The following is a 6,239-nucleotide window of genomic DNA, read 5'->3' as shown; positions in this document are numbered from 1 at the left end:
AAATCAAATCAAATCAAAATCAAATCAAATCAATTTTATTTATATAGCGCCAAATCACAACAAACAGTTGCCCCAAGGCGCTTTATATTGTAAGGCAAAAGCCATAATTACAGAAAAACCCCAACGGTCAAAACGACCCCCTGTGAGCAAGCACTTGGCGACAGTGGGAAGGAAAAACTCCCTTTTAACAGGAAGAAACCTCCAGCAGAACCAGGCTCTGGGAGGGGCAGTCTTCTGCTGGGACTGGTTGGGGCTGAGGGAGAGAACCAGGAAAAAGACATGCTGTGGAGGGGAGCAGAGATCAATCACTAATGATTAAATGCAGAGTGGTGCATACAGAGCAAAAAGAGAAAGAAACACTCAGTGCATCATGGGAACCCCCCAGCAGTCTAAGTCTATAGCAGCATAACTAAGGGATGGTTCAGGGTCACCTGATCCAGCCCTAACTATAAGCTTTAGCAAAAAGGAAAGTTTTAAGCCTAATCTTAAAAGTAGAGAGGGTGTCTGTCTCCCTGATCTGAATTGGGAGCTGGTTCCAGAGGAGAGGAGCCTGAAAGCTGAAGGCTCTGCCTCCCATTCTACTCTTACAAACCCTAGGAACTACAAGTAAGCCTGCAGTCTGAGAGCGAAGCGCTCTATTGGGTGATATGGTACTATGAGGTCCCTAAGATAAGATGGGACCTGATTATTCAAAACCTTATAAGTAAGAAGAAGAATTTTAAATTCTATTCTGGAATTAACAGGAAGCCAATGAAGAGAAGCCAATATGGGTGAAATATACTCTCTCCTTCTAGTCCCTGTCAGTACTCTAGCTGCAGCATTTTGAATTAACTGAAGGCTTTTCAGGGAACTTTTAGGACAACCTGATAATAATGAATTACAATAGTCCAGCCTAGAGGAAATAAATGCATGAATTAGTTTTTCAGCATCACTCTGAGACAAGACCTTTCTAATTTTAGAGATACTGCGCAAATGCAAAAAAGCAGTCCTACATATTTGCTTAATATGCGCATTGAAGGACATATCCTGATCAAAAATGACTCCAAGATTTCTCACAGTATTACTAGAGGTCAGGTTAATGCCATCCAGAGTAAGGATCTGGTTAGACACCATGTTTCTAAGATTTGTGGGGCCAAGTACAATAACTTCAGTTTTATCTGAATTTAAAAGCAGGAAATTAGAGGCCATCCATGTCTTTATGTCTGTAAGACATTCCTGCAGTTTAGCTAATTGGTGTGTGTCCTCTGGCTTCATGGATAGATAAACCTGGGTATCATCTGCGTAACAATGAAAATTTAAGCAATGCTTTCTAATAATACTGCCTAAGGGAAGCATGTATAAAGTGAATAAAATTGGTCCTAGCACAGAACCTAGTGGAACTCCATAATTAACCTTAGTCTGTGAAGAAGATTCCCCATTTAGATGAACAAATTGTAATCTATTAGATAAATATGATTCAAACCACTGCAGCGCAGTGCCTTTAATACCTATGGCATGCTCTAATCTCTGTAATAAAATTTTATGGTCAACAGTATCAAAAGCAGCACTGAGGTCTAACAGGACAAGCACAGAGATGAGTCCACTGTCTGAGGCCATAAGAAGATCATTTGTAACCTTCACTAATGCTGTTTCTGTACTATGATGAATTCTGAAACCTGACTGAAACTCTTCAGATAGACTGGATATTGTACAGATGTTTAAATGTCTGCACAATGATTAAAATATATGTGACATCTGAATAATTACACCTCCCCCCCCCCCCTAAAAAATGCCTCAATTATCATCAGTGTTGACCACCAACATACTTTCAACAAGTTAAGCAGAAAATATACCAACTCTGCTTGTTTTAAAGAGCTGTAGCTTAGAATTCAGTGATAATGTGAAGCTTACTGTGTTTACTGTCTGTCCCTTCCCTCAATCCAGTCATCTTTCGATCACATTAACATTTATCTATTTGTATATCAGCACCAGTCTCACTCAAAACCTTCTTGTAGGGCCAGTTGGTGACGAAAACACTTCAAGATCAGCTCACGTTTCAAAACACAAATGTTGTGATGCATTGAGGCAAGCAGGATTTTGATGTGAATGCCGAGCATTCCTGATCACTGCAGCTGATGCTTTTCATCAGACTGAGCTCCCGCTGTGACAGCGGAACAAATGAGGGTTCGAAACATGTTACTGGAAAGATCATTCCAAGACACTTTGAACAAACTTTTAATCTGGGACACAATAGCACAGAGCCCATCATTAACACATAATGGCTTCTGAAGGCAGTCTCACTCATATTTTTTCATCTGTATTAACTGCAGCTTTCTCAGTGTCACAGAAAAGTATCTGACCTCACTTAAACTAATATCTCTTTCATTTTTTTCATTAACCCTCTGGGGTCCGAGGGCATTTTTTGGACAGTTCACTCGCCTGGCATAAATGTTTTAATATTGCTGTTAACAGCTCTCCCTGCATCCCACAGTCAAGTTTTATGTGCATTTTTTTTTTTTCAGGACAACCTGTGCTTTCAGAATATATATGGTTTTGTTGTGCTTTATAAGTGTAATAAAGGTTTACAATCAGAAATAAGAAAGGAAAAAATAAAGAGAAAAATAATTTTCCACACACATTTATTCAAAACACACAGCAAACTATAATAAACAACTGTTTTGACACTTTACAAAGGTAATTTGAGGTCTTGTGTGAAAGACTGTACAACAAAAAGGTTCAAACAATAAACACAAATGCACATTTTGAACAATATACACAAAATGGTCTATGCATTTTGTTATTTTGATATGGTAAACTGTGCTTTATTCCGAGAAAGCAACAGTTATCCATTAACATTCACATGCAAACTAGTGGTGCAATCCTGATAGTTACGCACTCTTTGTGCACATGAGATTGTCATCAGAGGCTCTCCATCTGCTTTCATTTTCGCTGTGCGTAATGGTGCAGGGCGCGTTGGAATAGTATGTACTCATTGGAGCACCCAGGGGGCTATTCAAACGGGCCAGCTAGTAACATATTACTCCTGAAAACGATCTTTGGCTTTTCACGTGGGGTAAATCTGCCCTACGATTGGATTTTGGAAAACCATGTGACGGTGAACCATTTCCGATTGGACACTCACACTGCGCATGTAATCACACAGCTTTTATGAGGCGTACAAAGATGGCAGATGGCTGGCTCGAAAGTCCGTGGAGTTAACTTTTCAGCAAAAAAAAAAAAGTAAGTACCTATCTCATATCATTAAAAAATGATTTATAATTTAGTAAAGCTTGGTCTTAGCTGTTGTATACGACGGCGTTGGCCCCAGAGGGTTAATAATGGAATATGTTCATACAGAATCTTATTTCATCTATGTTAAAGCTGCAGTATGTATGATTTAGGGGTATTTATTAGCGTGAGATGGAACAGCTTGAATCTCCATCATCAAAGAAGCGAAACCAAAAAGGGAAACAAATTATGTCTGGCGACAGCATAATGCAATATTTGACCTCACCACCAGATGGCACAAAGTCCGACACAATGCAGCTTTAAATCTGAATCACTGTGTGGAGGGAGCAGATATTTTGAGTTTTTGTGACACGAATGCTTACAGCTGTAAAACAATAAAATCACTTTTTCATGATCTCCAGAATGCCACTTTTCTTTCAGACACACTATAGATTATTACAGATGGACCTGCCTGTCTTTTTATGCCTCCATGATTTTATTAATCTTTTAAGACATCAAGGATGGTGAATTCTCTTCTCTGCACTCAGTGTCTGGAGGTCATTCACTGGTCCTGATGATTGAAACTTTCTGCTTGATTTAACTTCAGTAGCCTATTTAAATCAGATGCTTTAGAAAAATATTGTATGAAAGACATTCAGAAGATATTTAAAAGCACAATATTTTTTTTCTTGCGGTTAGATTAACACTGCAGTAAGTGCATATCATCCCATTTAAATTAGTGTTAAAACATCTCTGTCTAGTCATAGTGTTAAATGATCAACTTGATTTAACAGCACAATACAGTTAGTCTGTTGGATAGTTGGTTATTATTTTATTCGACGTAGCAAATTTCAATTCAACACCTCATCAATTAGGCACACATTTTCATTTCACTGCATCTATACTCAACAAAAATATAAATTCAACACTTTTGTTTTCACTTCCATTCTTCAAGTAAAATATTAGATTAGATTAGATAGAACTTTATTAATCCTTTGGTAAGACTCCTTCAGGGAAATTGAGGTTCCAGCAGCATTGTATAGCAGCACACAGGGTAAGAAGCACACAGAGTATCCAAAGTGAAAGTAAAAAACAATTTGCAAATACAAATACACAAATATAAATACCAGATACACTGCTCACTCCTGGCTGCTGTCGCTCTCCTTCCCGTCCTCTGTCTTCCTGTTATTCTAACATTTGTTCTATGCAGACAAATTCTAGATGTTTTTTGTTTGTTTTCTTTTTATCATAAATTTTTTCAAATCTGGGTTAGTGAGCGCTTCACTTTTGCCAAGATAATCCATCAACGTGGCTGGTGTGGCATATCAAGAAGATGCTGATTAAACAGCATGATTATTGTACAGATGTGTCTGAGATTACAATAAAAATCCCTCTAGAGATATTTCTACAAATTTGTTTCTAAACTCTGAGGGGGAAAAAAAATTTCATGTACGTAGCAGATAAATTTTACTTCTATGCATGAAAAAATGGGGGGGGGGGGGAGTGTTGCCCTTATTTTTGTGTTGAGCACATTAAGCAGGTAAAAAGTTTCTCTGCAGCTCATTAATGCACCATATGGCTGTAAAATAGGAAACCAGAATTTGTTGCATGCTTGAAAACGTGGGCGTGTCTGGATAACAAGCATTATGAGAGTGCTCAACCATCCAGTGTTTCTTCAACCCTTCCGTAAAACCTGCTGACAGACAAACAGAAGATTTGAAAACTTTTTTTTCCCAAGAATCAAGATTACTGACTGAACACATCTCAAATCTGCATTTAAGTGAGTTGTCTGGGAATTTTAACATTATTCTGATAAAAGGCTGCAGACAAATCAGTGAAACCAGGTTTCAGTATCCTGCAGCTGACTGGAGTTTCAGGCGAATACCCTCATGTTGGAGATTTAATAAAATGATGACATTACTCAGCATCATCTGTCACTGCGTGAGTGTCAGCAGGAATGCATTTGTCTGTGTATCCATTCAGGTGGAGGGCACCATCATCGGGGGTTCAGTTAAAAAAAATGTAGTGAGGCTGCTGTTGACCTACTCAGAGCCTGCTGGCATTGATTATAGAGCACCCAAGTGTGATGTCATGGGTGTTAGTGGCAGGTGCAGGATGCATTTCTGGAAGAGCTGCTGAGTGAGCAAGTGAGTAATTAAATGAGATGCAGGCAAAGTGAGACACTTTCACCTGAGCAGTAGTCTTTCAAAATGCTTGCAGTGTACGTGGACGGTAACACAGAGCATATATGCACAATGGCGATGGAATGAGGAACATCACACCGTGATGATCTTGTAAATGGCAGAGTGTTTTTCAAGTGATTATGTGTTGGTACAGGCAGACTACCAAGCAAACTCACAAGTCAGTTATGATTTAATAAACAACATTTACCTGGATGATGAATTATAATTAGGATTTTAACAGGCAGGCAGTTGAAGAGAGGCAAAGACGTGGGCACAGATGTTCAAGTAATGCTCAAAAACTGACAGGCAATTATGAAGAGACAAGTAACAGCAAATAGATGATTGATCAGCTCATGTGACATAACAATGTGACAAAGCCGACAGGGGTCTGGAAACACTGTGCAACTAATACAGACATTCTGGGACAAGTGTACATTCATGTCATTTCTCAAGGAGAGGTATCACTGGCAAACAGGTGAAACTAAATCTTGATATTTAGTTAAATTTGAGGCTGCATTAATCTCAGTTTAAGTAGCAAGCACTCATTTGGAACAGTGATGACCAAATATTGACAAAAGTGGAATTTTGTACTGAAGATTCATATCCTCATAGGCAAGAACTGTTCACTTTTCAAGGTTAAAGGTCAAAGTAAGGAAAATCTTGGAAAATTGGAAAAATCCCTATCTTTGATATTGAATGAATTTTCCAAAATTCATAACTTTGCCAAAAAAAGATCAAATTTCTTTCATATTTGAGAGCATTATATAGGATGGTATCCTTTATTGACTGGTAAAGTTTGATCCAGATCTGATCCAGATTACAGATCTTGTGGCCAAATTTTCAATGTTA

Source organism: Thalassophryne amazonica, chromosome 14, assembly GCF_902500255.1.
Source record: "Thalassophryne amazonica chromosome 14, fThaAma1.1, whole genome shotgun sequence".
In the NCBI taxonomy this organism is placed as follows: Eukaryota; Metazoa; Chordata; class Actinopteri; order Batrachoidiformes; family Batrachoididae; genus Thalassophryne; species Thalassophryne amazonica.
This window is presented reverse-complemented; position numbering follows the sequence as displayed.